We start from the raw sequence: 15277 nt of genomic DNA, 5'->3' as shown, positions 1-15277 counted from the left end.
TACAGATGTATATACTCTATATACATATATTTATAGACTCTATAGAATTTAGTTTATAGAATATAACAGGTAGAATAGAATTGCTAAAATAGGGTTTCTTATTTTCCTCTTCTTACAGGACCTTTTATTTCCCAAGGTCAATCACTTTGGACTTCAATGTGATTGACAGGTAAACTTCAGGGACTCCAGAAAATACCAAAACTGTGTGCAGTTTTTTGTTACTATTTTTCTTGAATGTTCTAGAATAAGAAAAAAATGCTTAAGAAAATTTAAAAGTTACTGCTGTAAGTTTTTTTTTTTTAAAAAAAGAACAACAACACAAAAACAAAAAAAAACTAGGTACAGAGGGGTAAATTGCATGGATAATGAGAGGATTTTAAACAATTAAAAACCTCTTTCTTGGTTCTGAAAGAAAAAAATAAACCTATTGCTAGATTCTGTCAGAAAACACCTCCCACAGGGGTTTGAAGAGACATATCATTCTCCTAAAATACTAATTTGAAACAGAAGAGATGGTTTATAACTGATATACTGCACTTAGTTATGAGTAATTGTACTTAGCACTTTGTTTAGTCTTTGGCTGTGAGATGTTTCCTTGACACATATAGGTGACGTCAGGGCTGAATCAATTCCTCACTGAACAGTAAGACATGTGGGTAACTTTTCTAGGACCCTAGCACTCAGGCAAAAACAACTGCCAGAGGTAGAGGTTGTTTGCAAACAATTAGTTGGAAATTTAGATACTACTAGACAAGAAGAATTGTACTAAATGTTCACAAATGCACCATGGCTTTGTGAATAGGGCATATGAACTAATAGTTAGGCCTCCTCAATTCTGTATCTGTCTATGCCAGTCATAGGGCTGGTGAGTATGTATCATAGTTTATCACTACTTTAGTTTTTATTTTTATAAAATAGTGATAGCATCACTGATTGCTTGAATTCCAATTTTTGAGGAGTTAGATGAAAAATATGAGTAATGCATGTTGGTTTCTCTTGAGTGAACCCAGCTAATTATAAACAGGAGAGGTGCTGTATTTTAAAATAAGCAACAACTAACAAATAATAGATTGCATTGATAAAATGATTTTAGTCATTATTTTGGCCTGATTTCCTTTATGCAAAGAAATAAAAGATAGTCTTTAGTTTCTAGCTTTGCTGACTGAAATACAAAATAGGCCGATCCCGAAATTACTGAAGGCAGCTAAAAGTGTCATTTTTTTTCCCTCTGTTGGTTCCTTCTTTCTCTCTTGGTCTTTCTCTCCATATATATGTATTATTTATAAACATATATGTGTATTATTTATAAACTATATATGTATTATTTATAAACATATATATGTAGAATTTATATAACATATATACATTTTTAAACTTTATTTATTTATTTATTTATTTATTTTGAGATGGAGTTTCACTCTTATTGCCCAGGCTGGAGTGTAGTGGCGTGATCTTGGCTCATTGCAACCTCTTCCTCCTGGGTTCAAGCAATTCTCCTGCCTCAGTCTCCCGAGTAGCTGGGATAACAGACGCCTGCCACCATGCCTGGCTATTTTTTTTTTTGTATTTTTAGTAGAGACAGGGTTTCACCCTGTTGGCCGGGCTTGTCTTGAATTCCTGACCTCAGGTGATCTGCCTGCCTTGGCCTCCCAAAGTGCTGGGATTACAGGCATGAGCCACCACACCTGGCTGAACTTTATATTTTAAATGTTATAAAGAGTTATTTCAATGCCGCCTGAAAATTTCTCCGGATTTTATGTCATTATAAGCCAAGAATCAGAAGCTATTAAAATTCAAAAACTTCCTAAGGGACATTTTTCATAAATGTAAATAAGTAGAGAAAAAGAGTAATACTGAATGTATATGTATATTCACATATATACATACAGATGATCGCAGTTAAATTCCAAAGAGATTGTTGTAAAATTTACAGCGATTCTAAAGTTCATCTAGAATAACAAATAGGTTATAACAGCAAAGGATTTTAACATAAAGAATGCATTAAGGGAAGCTGCACTTTCAAGTATTTAAAGGTATTACAAGTGATGATTAACATGCAGACAAACATGCAGAAGAGAATAAATGACCTCAGATGCAAACTCTAAAATATGCGAAAATAAAGCACAATATGAAATAATCACAGATATGTAGGGAAGTACAAAATGATTAATATATGGTTCTGGGAAAACTGAATAATTATTTGTGAAAAATGTAAACTCCCTACCTCACACTGCATTCTAAAATAAATATCAGATGAAGGGAGAGTAAACATAAAGAAACTCTAAAACAAGCTAAGAGCAAATAAAGACTCCAGAAACAGAAACATAGTGGGGAAAAGATTTTACCTTATAAAAGTTAACAACTTTAAGTTAAAAATACCATAATTACAAGTAAGTGGAAAATAGAGGAAGTACGTTCAACATCAGTGTCTTCTCCTATTAGAAGATTTCTCTCAATGTAGAAATTCCTAGTTTATGTTCATCTCCTTTAGTGGACTGAAAGCTTCTTGAAGAAAGAGGCTCATATTCATCATTTTATTCTGAGTGCATTGAATATAATTTGGACACAGTAACTACAGATACTCCTAAACTTCTGGTAAGATTCTTCATTGGTGTTTACAGAATTCTTTAGTTGCATGCTATAGAAATGAATCATGACTAATTTAAGGAATAAGATCCACAACAAAGGAAGGTATTTTGAAGCTTATAGAATCAAAAGAAAATGAGAGAAAACAGAATGGCTGCAGAGAACATAAGAGGAAATGATGAAGTCCTTTCTGGGTACCATCACTGATGGGCTAAATCAGCATCAGTACTTTTCTGTTCATGTGTCTGTGTGCTTCAGGCTCAAATTCCTAGAATGGAAAGTGTGACTTTACTAGCTTTGGTTTCATGATGATGCCTTAGTCAGTGGATCATTGGGCACTTTGATTACCAGTCCTACCAAGACCGTATTCTTATTTATTTATTTATTTTTATTTTTTGAGATGGAGCCTCGTTCTGTCACCCAGGCTGGAGTGCATTGGTGCTATCTCAGCTCACTGCAACCTCCACCTCCCAGAGCAATTCTCCTGCCTCAGCCTCCCTAGTAGCTGGGATTATAGGCACCTGCCACCACACCTGGCTAATTTTTTATTTTTTGGTAGAGATGGGTTTCACCATGTTGGCCAGGCCAGTGACAAACTCCTGACCTCAAGGGATCTACCCACCTGGGCCTCCCAAAGTGCTGGGATTACAGGTGTGAGCCACTGTGCCCAGCCAAGACCACATTGAAAGGAAGATCAAGGGACTGTTACTAGCAGAAGGGAAAAATGTCTCCTCGATAGGTAAAAACAACAGACATCCACTGGGTATATCAAGAAACCTAAAAATACTGTTTGTTTCAGTAATATCTCTTGTAGGAATTAATTCCATGGAATTAATTAGAGACATTTGTAGTAGTGTGATGGTAGAAATAAACTATTTGGCCAACAAAAGGGGAATAATTAAATTGTGGCATACACTATTAAATCATTGATTTTCAATTGTTGATAATAACATTGGAAAATGGTGATGAGATAATAGTGAAAAAAGCAGAATACAAAATTTAGTATGAAGAAGGACTCGATTTACATATATAAAAAAGGTTAAATAAAATATTAACATTTTTGATTTTTGCCTAGTAGGATGATAGGGATTTCATTTCTAAATATATAAAAATGTTTTTGCCAGGAACAGGCACTACTTTAATAATCATTAAAAAAAAAACTATACTGAAACAAACTAAAAATGGGTGAAACGATAATGGCTTTGGGTTCCAGACAGCTGTATTGGAAACAAAACATTGGAGTGATATGCTTAATTTTGGAAAGAAAGGACTAACTTGTACAAATTTCTATTTTCTATATCGTTACTATATATTCAGTGATATCTGGCTAATTTCATAGTTGGTAACTTTTCAGGGGTAATTTTAGACTTTGCTTTTCACATCTTTATCTTAATGTAATTGAACTTAAGATGTATTTGCATTTTGTAATTAAAATAAAATTTTTTTATTGTCATATCAGGTTAAAAAAAGATAAAATAATTGCATATATATGTATATACGTGTATCTTATCAGTTGTCCTGCTAATTTGTATTAACTCAAGCTTAAATTGAGACAATATGAGCTATTCTAGTCTAGCCCAGTTATTTATTAAATACAATTAAAGATTCTATTAAATATGATTATAATAAAGCTAAAACTCATGCTTCCTTACATAAATCTGAAAACAAATATCATGGAAAGTTTTGAGGTTTTTTCTCTTGGCTCATATCTGTAGCTCATAAATTATAACTTTGAAAGAAGAACAAAGGGTCTGGGCAGAGAAATGGAATTTTTCTAAAAGCATAAATATGTTATCTTGTAATATATTTTTGAGCAGCACTTTGGTATATTGACTGAGCTCTGCACAGAATGATTTTGATGATCTCATGAACTATATTTGAGCAAATAATAAAAATATTGGAAAAGAATAAAAGAGGAAAAATAAAATTGGTTGATCATTGGTTGCCTTGTAGCCATTGCCCTCTTCTGGTTCATGAGAATGTACAATCTGACAGCTGATTTCTTTTCAGAATATAAGGTAGGGCCAGCTTTGTGGTTATTTTTTCCTTTTGTGAAATTAATGTGTTTAATTTTATAATAGATAATATATTATACAACTGGTTCCAAAAACACACAGTAAAATTCTCTCTCTCATATCCTTCCGCATACACTTAGTTTTCATTCCTCAAATAGGTAACCACTCTTATTAGTTTCGTGGTATTTGTAATTGTTAACTTTATGTGTCAACTTGACTGGTCTAAGTTGCCTAGGTAGCTGGTAAAACATTATGGGTGTGTCTGGGAGCATACCTCTGGAAGAGATTAGCATTTGAATCATTAGAACAACTAAAGAAGACTATCCTCATCAGTATGAATGGGAATCATCCTGAAGGAAGCAGAAAGGTAGAGGAAGGGCAAATAGCTCCTTCTGCTTGAGTTGAGACATCTGTTTTCTCCTGCTCTTGGAAACACACACACGTACGCACACACACACACACAGACACACACACACACACACACAGAGAGAGAGAGACCTTGTTGCATCCATTTTACTGGAGAACCCTAATACAAATTTTGGTACCAGGAGTGGGATGGAGCCTGAGGATAATGAGCATTATCTTGCATAGTAATGACCTCAGGGGAAGTCATTATTGTTTCCATGAGCAATTCAGAGTTTATCCCCTCAGACTGAGCTGGAAAGGCCAATGCCACTGTGGGTTGGGAGGTTGCTATCAATAGGAGTGGGAGGCTGCTTCTACTGGAGACAGAAAGGATGCTTTCACTGGGTTGGGGAGACCTCTTTCCCTGACAAAGAAGACTCATCAGAATTTTTAAGCTTACTGTCCCCAGCTTCATCAAGGTCTTCCATACCTTCCCATCCCAATTTACAGTATTCCATTCTTCCCCAATTAATACCCTTACTTTACTGGTAGATACTCTGAAAGGCTAGAATTTGAACTTGTGTTGTAGTTCAGCTAATCCCAGGATAAAGTTCTGTGTTTGATTTTCAGCAATTTCAGCCCTGCAGATACAGGAGATAAGGCTCTCCTTCATGGGACACTCAGAAGCTCTTAAGTTATTTATGCAGCACTTGAGCTGGGAATTCAAATCCCAGAGCTCACCACTTTGTCCAGCAACATGATTATATCCCTTAGTTTTCAAAAATGTTTGAAAGTATCATATACAGAGTCCCTTAGCTCTTTATTTCTTATAAGTGGTTGATTGGAAGTATCCAGTGCAGTATTTTATGTATTGTTATACTCAGTGTTCTCTTTACCAGTGGAAATAAGGCCATTAAATTCGCACCAATAAATCTAATCAGATTAGAGAGCTAAATCCAGAGATCCCAGAACCAATTCAGAAAACTTGTCCTTAAAATTTTGTTCCTCTAGAACCACTCTTGGCACCAAAATATGTTATTCAGGGCTCTCTAGAGAAACAGAACCAATAAAGTGTGTGTATGTGAGGATACAGAGAAAAAGAGAGAGAGAGAGGAGAGAGAGATTATAAGAATTGGCTCAGGAGAGAGAGAGAGATTATAAGAGTTGGCTCATGTGGTTAGGGGACCAAGAATTCTCATAATCTGCCATCAACAAGCTGGAGAATTAGGAAAGCTGGTAGTATTCAGTCTGAGTCTGAAGGCCTGAGAATGTGGGGAGTCAATAGTGTAAATTTATGTTGAGTTTGAAAGCTCAAGATCTAAGAACATCAGTGTCCAAGGGCGGGAGAAGATAGCTGTCCCACTTCAAGCTGAGAGCAAATTCACCCTTCCTCTGACATTTTGTTCTGTTCACACCCTCAAAGGATTGCATAATGCCCCTCCAGGTTAGTGAAGATGATCTTTGTTACTCAATCTACAGATTCAGATGCTCATCTCATCCATCTGCACAGACACACCTAGAAATGTTTTACCAGCCACCTAGGTATCCTTTAGCCCAGTCAAATTGGCACATAAAATTAACCATCACAGTATCTTTTTAGATACTGTGCCTATGCACATACACTAAATATTTTCTCACCAATTTTTAGACAGTTGTTAATATATTATATACATATTTTGCTTCCTGATTTTTAAACACAGCAATCCTGGAGGACTGTCAAAGTTTACAAGAGCTTCCTCATTCATTTCCTCAACTCCATGATACTACCTTTGTTGAAAGTGCCATAATTTATTTATTATGAGACTTCCCACCTGATGAACAATTAATATTTTTTCTGATATTTTGGTTAACACAACCAATGCTGTAAAGCCCTTGTGCACATTATTTCACATGTGTACAAGAAACTAAAGGACCTAGAAGTGGAGTTGCGAATTTAAAGTGTATGTGTGCTTGTTCACTGTGAAAATATATGTGTATTTATTTTCACATTTGATTATCTTGCCTTCCTTGTCTTCAGTTGTGTGATTAATAATGCTGAATAAGACTGGACCAAATACCTGGTTTCATGGCATTTGTCTAGAGACCCCTACCCAGGTTTGCACTTATCTATTAGCATGCTTTGTGTGTATACACATTTATTGTGAACTAATCTCATTTGGTGATCTTTCAGCATCTGTTTAACTTATCTTGACCACAAAGATAGCCACGAGAATAAAGAATTTCTGTTAAATTGTTCCTTAATTTCAGATTTTCTCCTTTGCCATCCTGCGGTCTACTAGACTAAATTATAGGAAGAATATGAGGACTAGTTATTCACCTACTAAATAACAGTGTTAAAAATAATCATGTTCCGTGTTGACAAGTATGCTGTGAATCTGGTGCTTTCAGATACTCTTTGGTGCAATTAAAATTGGTACAGCCCTTTTGGAAAACAATTTGGCAGTATGTGGGGAAGATAATTATAAAAAAAATTCTGACTGTCTAATCCTTAATACTACTTCTGGGAATCTATTCTAAAGAAATAGTACAAAATATGGAAGAGGTCATATGTTTGAAGATGTTGATGAATGTATTATGTATAATAAAAAATCAGAAATAACTCAAATGGCCAACAATAGACTTATGCACATACATTTGAGAATAATATGCAACCATTAAGAGTAAATATGTGATTATAATAAAATATAAAATGATTATAATCAAATGTAAAAATGCACATGCTTTAATGTTTCTTGGGGGCAATATGGTACAAAATTATATAAAGTCCTACTTTAAATAGGCAAAATATACACATATGAACACTGAAATTATAAATATGTTGTAAAATGGTGAAAATACAGATTATTTCCTCTTTATTTTTATGTCCATTTTTCTATAATATTTTATAACTTTAAAAAATTTTTAAATGAAAAAACACAACTATATTTTCCCTTTTGACTTTAATATTTTGCACTGAATATTACTCATGGTTTTGGATAGTTTTATTTCTCACTATTCAGTAGTGTGAGATTTTTCATCTCCTTATATAGGTGTGTTTATCACAGAGTTTGCATGCAATACAATGCATGTTGTCTTCAAAACTGTTGTCTCATTCTCTTCTGTGTAACAAAGTGCATCTTAATCAGGGAACTTCCTTTCAGTCTCATTTCTCATGATATTCTCTTTCTTTTAGAAGAACAAATTCAGACATTTTGGACAGTTCTCAGCCAGCTTCCTGACTGCTTCTCAAATTAATCTAACACTCTTTTCCCTGCCCAGTAAGCCCTTATGCTGGTCTTTCCCTTTCTTAAACCCACTAAGCCTCATGGTTACTTTTTAAACATTTTAAAGAGATACTGTGTCTCTTATAAATGGTATTCTCTTTTAGAATAATTAGTTAGAAAAAAGGCAATTATGAACATATTTTGTAAAAGTTTACCCAATTGGACCATCTCCTAATCTTTTTAAAATTCTGCGTATTTCATTGAAATAAATTCAGGGAAAGTAAATAAGATAGCAAAGATATTATATTTACCCCACAGATTTGATATATCCTAGAAAAGATTACCCATGGTAGTGGTATATCTTCAAAAAAAGAGCAAATAACTAAAATATAGTGGAAAAGTTCCCTTTATACATGAGTTAATTTGAAGTGAAATAGGAAGAAACAATGAAGTATATATGTTTCTTCACTGTCTCTTTGGGGAATGAATGTGGTAACATTATCTCTCTTTATCGAAATGCATTTTATATCATAGTCTATCTTGTTCTCTTTGCTCAGTTGATTATCACATTACCTTCAAAGTATTAAGCTGATAGTTAATTTCAGAGAGACTACAACAAGAATATGAGTGTCATCTTATGTCTGAAGCATAACATTTTGTAGTTCTATGTACTTATTTTTCCTGTCAAGTGAAATGATTTTGGATTTCTCCATAATAAAGATGTTATTTTCTAAGAGTGCACTAATAAGTAGATGGAATCATTTTGAAGTCATGGTGGACAATGAATGGTGAGGTGGTTGTCAAAAGGACTTGCTTCTGCCCCAGCCCCTGTTCATGGTTTGCCAGGACTGTCATCAGAAAATATTAATAGATGGAATGTTAAAGAACCCGTTCTGTTTTGCTTATATAGTGCTGAGCCTCTTTCTTTTTCCTCTGCTCTACTGTTTAGGGATGTCCCTTCCAAGATCTTCCCTTCCCTTTCCCTGTTCAAATTCAGAGATTTCACTCTCTACTCCTCTAAATTCCCCACTCATACCAGTTGATAGTTAAAATAGTTGTGAGTCTTGTTACTAGAAAGACCTTCAAAAGCTTTCCAAGATAGAAAAACATATTCATTTAAAATTGCTTTTATTGTTCAAGGTTGAGTCCATGATTAGGAGTAAGCATGACCACAAAACTTGAAAATAAAGTTAAAATATTAATTTAGTAAATGGGAAAATAGTTGCTATCCCATTAAGCATTTTATGGAGAGTAATATTAGTAACACAAAATAATTATTGGAATGTTACTGTGTGTTAGAAATAGAATTGTTAATCTTTTTATAGGCATTATATTATTGAATACTTAATAAAACCTTAGGCAGTAGATGTTACTATAATAATATCTCTATTTTATAACTGTTGGGACTGAGAAAAACATACAGGTTATATAATATTTACAAGCCCAAAACTGAGTTTTTGGTAGAGCCAAGAATTTAATACCAGAACCTCAAACAAAACATGTACTCCTTTTGTTTTTTAGTTTTTGAAGTAGAATGATATCTATTACTAGAAAGAAGATGTCAACTGAGCAGGCCTAGGGTAGTCTAATAAGGGAAAAAACTGCCCTATCTTTCTTAGACACTGACTATAATTTCTGTCTGTATTATTCATGTCTTCTGTCATATACTTTGCTATTTTATTATTTTCCATTTCAATATAAAATTGAGAAATGAAGTAACTGATACTTTAACATTCAATGTGAAAATCCCTCCGATAACATTCCTTCTATGTAGTCAGTTGAAAAATGAAATGAAGAGATTTGGCTACTACTATCTAATGTTTTTTCTGAAGGGTATAGGTGAAGAGTGAGGAGTTGAGCACATTTCTTCTAAGATTTTTTTTTAAAGGCTCATTTTCTGTTAGCTTTTTCCCCTTTTCTTTAGTTGGCAATAGGAAATGACATCCTGTACATAATTCTTCTCTTTAAATCAGATAGGATATGAGAACTATATAGTGCCATCGGTGGCCTGGCAAATAACTTGATGGCTGATCCTTTTCATCTGTACAAGATCCTGAAAATAACCAAAAATATCTAAAGCAATGATGTCAGTATTCAGAATCTCAGTGATAAACTCCTTTTGGACTGGGGCATTATACTTGGACCCTTGTTTCCTAGATGTTTTTAGTCATATTCATTGTTATAGTGGTATCTGCAACTTTACCAGTTGCAAATGTAACATATTCAGTAATACCTGGCTTAATATCCAAGGTGCCATGAGTCTCAAACGAGTTCTTTTCTGTTTTTTAAAAAATTAACCCTATTAGTGTTTTATGTCAAGAAATTGACTTGTCATAGCTCATAATTGAAGGAAATCATAGCAGAGACTGTTAAAAGTAACTTGGTCTATATTTGGTGCTAGATGCTCTAGAGCAGAAAGGTTAGATTTGGCATTAATCATTATTCCTCAATTTTTCTTTCCTCACATTTGCTTTGCTTTCTTTTCAGTTACTTTTTATACATTCAGGGCTAGTTCTAAGCTAAATTAATGTACTGTAAAGTTTCAAATAAATAGCAAGAGTTGATAATTTCTGAGAATGAAGAAATAGATAATATACAAAAGATGGAAACTTAGAGTTTATGGACCTTAAAATTACATACCTACTTCTTTGGTATTATTCTATATTTATGAACCACTTTTTGTGTATGTGGCAGAATCAGTATATATTGCACACAAAATTTCATGTCCTAGTGGGGCTCCATAGCTACACTGATCTACCTCTTAAAAATTATTTAGGCTGTTTACTAATCTCAGTCATCTAATGATTTAAAACATATAGCATCTATATTCTCTTTTCCTTTTGAAATCACATTTATAACTCTAAGAACCCAATTCATTAGCAATGAAGGGTAACTTTTTTGCAAAAAAGTTAAGTTGATAGTTTTGATATATTTCATTAAGCAAATACATATTTGACAAAGTTAATATGGCACTTTCATTTTGACTTTTAAAATAGGTATTCAACAATGTGGAAAAATATTTAGATGATTCTTATTTATAAATTTTATTCAAATGTTGGTTTTCAGTAAATGGTATTGTCCAAAACAGGCAAAAGCCACAAGTCTACTAAACTGAATATTTGGGTACTGCATGCATGCAATACATGTTAGTTTTAACAGCAATGTCATGTACATACCACAAAAGCAGTAAAGAAGAATATATAAAAGATTTTCTGAGTAGAGATCACAAGCAACTGCTTTCATTTATCAAGTTACAATTAATAATTTTTTACACAGAATGCATTATTTTCACTGATTAACTTATGTTTGTATTGGTGAGCCAGTATCTCAAAAGCAATAGACAAGAATATATAAAAGATTTTCTGAGTAGAGATCACAAGCAAACTGTTTCCGTTTAGCAAGTTACAATTAATGATTTTTTTTCAACAGGGCACATTATTTTCACTAATTAACTTATGTTTGTGCTGGTGAGCTAGTATCTCCCTTGACAGTGTTTATTTACATTTGAGAGAGGGAGAGAGAGAAAACATAAACAGTATTACATCTCAGGTAGTATGATTGCTATGAATAAAAACAAGACAGAGAAAGGGCAGAAACACTGATGGAAGGATAGGAAGTGTATTTTAGAAGGGATAGTTGAGAAAGATTATTTGCAAAGTGTGCTATTTGATCAGAGACCTGGGTTAAATGAGGGCCAACCCATGGTAATATTTAAAGAAAAATCTTCCAGGCAGGGTTTTTGGGGAAGGAATCAAACCGGTATCCTAGAGGCACCTCAGGCAATCTGGCTCCTGGAATGGCCTAAGTGGGGAGTAGTGGTTGGAGATAAGAATTCCCTAAGTGTGGTCGAGGAGGTAGCCAGAGCCTGCTAATGAGCCCTTTGTAGAATGTAGAAAGGATTTTAGTGTTCTATTTAAGGGTTTTGAATGGGAAGGTGGGGTAATGTGTTCTCTGGCTGACATGAGTAGAATTGATGACAAGAAAAAAAAAAAGCCTGCTGGAAGATGAGTTAAAGGCCATTTCAGAGACCTTGAGGCTTGGACTAGAAACTCTTCAGTTGTGTTCAAGCACTTCTGGAAGTTATTTTGTTTGCTAATGTCTCACATTTGATTCAACATTTTATATAAGGACAGTGGCAGAAACTAAGGTGCTGTGGACTGATTTGGGAGCAGTTTTGTCCATTTATCATGGTTGTGCATTTTAGTTTTCCTAAGGCAACTTATCAATAATTAGGACATTAAAATATTTAGCTACATAAAAATTAAATATGCTAATTAACATTTTCATTTTCTCTTTAGATGTAAGTCCTACTATAGCATTTATCATTTTATTTGCCTTCATTTGATTATTGCTTGCTGACATGCAAGTATTGAGAGGAGATATATGCTATAGTTATACACAGAATGTTATTGCGTACATAGATTTTAAAAGTTTTGTGTCAGTTCAGAATTTGAGTTACAAAAGATAGATATCCAGTTAAAAATAGCTTAGAAGAATTTATTGGCTTGCAAAGCTGCGTAATACAAGGGGCAAATTCAGGCATATCTGGATAAAGAGTTTGAATTAGGGAAAATGAGATCATTCCATAATTATCTATGGGTAAAATGGTAAAGCAAAGAGGGAAATGTACATATTTGAATCAAGGAAAGATTATATGAGTGTTCTATGTTCTGTTTTTATTCTTGCATCTCTTTTGTAATTTTAAAAATTTTTTCGAAGTGAAAAGTTAAAAAAATGTAGATGCACCAGGACTGAAAATATTTAAATGATCAGATGTAAACTGTAATATAGCTCTATAAAAATAAATATATACTTGTTATTTTTATTGAGATCAAAACTCAAACTTGAAAATGTCTGTAAAGGTGACATAACATACTTGAAAAAGAATCATATTAAGATTATGAATTGAAAATGCTGTAATTGAAACTAAGTATTCACTGAATGAGTTTAATGGTAGATTAGATCCAATAGAGAGATCAGCGAGCTGTAACTTGAGGCAGACAAAACAATAAATATTATAGCAGGAAGATATAGTAGGAAAATAAAAGGAGTGTAAGAGAAGAAATAGTGGGAGGACCTTATATATGCATTTAATTGTAGTTCCAGAAAAACAGGAAAGAGGCAGAAGCAGTATCTGATGGGATAATCCCTGAGAATTTTCCAGAACTGTTTTTAAAAATTCAGTTCAAAAAGAAAAGAAAAATAAAGTAAACGACACTTAGGTCCATCATAATAAAATTCCAAAAACAAAAATAAAAGAGAAAAAGACAAATTTATGTTGACGGATTTGGAAATGTTCTTAAAGCAAAAAAAGTAATAAAGCCAGTTTCAAGCAAAACTAAACTAGAATCCTGAGTTTATTAATAGCAAACCTATATTAAAAGAGTTACTTTATGTAGTAGGAAAATTATCCCAGAGATGTAGGAAGCAGTAAGGAGCAAAGAAGATGGTAAATATATGGAGAAATCTAAATGAAATTTGGTTTCATAAAATAATACTGAAATTGAATAAATTGAATGGAGGGAATAAAAAACAAAAATAATATGAATCAAGGGGAAATTAAGTGAAGCGAAATTGGTTCTTTGGCCCTTAAATTATTTGAACAAGGATGTAAGACTTTGATAAGTTAAGGATGCATGCAATTTTTAGAGTAAATCTAAGAGAGCACAAAAGTGTATAAAAATAGACAAGTAAAATGCTCTGTACAAAGAACACTCAGTCTAAAAGAGAACAAAAAACGAGAGAAACTATAACATAGAACAACAGGCACCAATAGAAAATGTAAGATGATGAAGTCACATCATAATATTTTGATAATGACATAAAATATAGATTGATTACGTGGTCTTGTTTAAGGATATAGACTGTCAGATTGCATTGTAAAAATTAAACTATATCCTGTTTTCAACGGAATATCTAAAACATTAGGTTATGGACAGTTTGAAAGGAAGAAGGTGGGAAAAACTATCACTCTTCACTTTGATTCTGTTTGAGCAGTGACAGTTCTTTTCAAGATAGCACAACAGTTTAGGCATGGCTAGTTGTACCACCATAAATCAGGTAGAAATGTCATGGTACTGTTACAATTTTTTAAATTATTTTGATAAAACATAAGATTCAGTTCACAAAATACATGTAAGTAGGATAATTAAAAATACTACAAAGAAGGGGTATAAAACGTACCATTACATTACTGCTACGGTTCTATTTTAGTAGTTTTGTTCTATTTATCTGGAATTTATTTTTCCCTCTCAAAATATACTCAACTGCATTAAGCAGTTTTCCAGTGTAGTAATCTGATAGAGTAATTTGCCAAATGCTACAACAACTTGGATTAAACAAGTCATGATTTTCCACTTATTCATGGAAAAGCCAGAGTACCACCACTTTTGCCATCTTCTATGGAGATCTTACTAACTCTCCCCTTGGAGTAACTTGTACATTTTTGCCTGGCTGTTCCCTACTTTTTATAGAAGAAGGCAGAGGGCATATTTTGAGGTCCACATCCCAATCCCTAAGCTATCACTGAGTAAATAACAAGTGTTGATTCCAGTAGCCTTACCTAAAAATTTGACGGGGTATTCTCGACTATGACCAATGTGTTATGACTATGACTATGAGTAATAGAATAGTTTTAATTTAAACATAAATAGATACCTGTATATAGAAAAGTTAAGGATATTTTTGGTATCTTAAGTCCAGGCTGGACCTGCCAGTCCAAGGGGATTCTACAGACTCTAGTTCTTTGAAGAACCTAGTCTAAGAGGTCAGATAAAGTGTCCCTCGAATACAGATCATCCCATTTGTTTCTTGAATTGGTTAAGGCAGAAAGAAAAACCAGTTCTCAGCCCAGTGTTTGGAAGCTGTCATATGGCCTCTCTTGGTTTGAGACTGTCAGTGCTAGTTGGTCTCTGTTCCTATTTCTGTTAATCAGTTATGTCCTCCATCACTATGATCCTGACAGATGCACAGCAAGCTAGTTTTCCAACAGAAAATATCCTTCCTTTGCAGACCTCTCAAAGCCCAGGTCACTGGGAGTCACTTAGATTTTCTCTTACCATTATTACATGCCTTGGCCAAAGAAAAGTAAAACTTGTCTCGTGATTGCATTTATTTAAATCCTGTATT

Source organism: Symphalangus syndactylus, chromosome 9 (genome assembly GCF_028878055.3).
Source record: "Symphalangus syndactylus isolate Jambi chromosome 9, NHGRI_mSymSyn1-v2.1_pri, whole genome shotgun sequence".
In the NCBI taxonomy this organism is placed as follows: domain Eukaryota; kingdom Metazoa; phylum Chordata; class Mammalia; order Primates; family Hylobatidae; genus Symphalangus; species Symphalangus syndactylus.
This window is presented reverse-complemented; position numbering follows the sequence as displayed.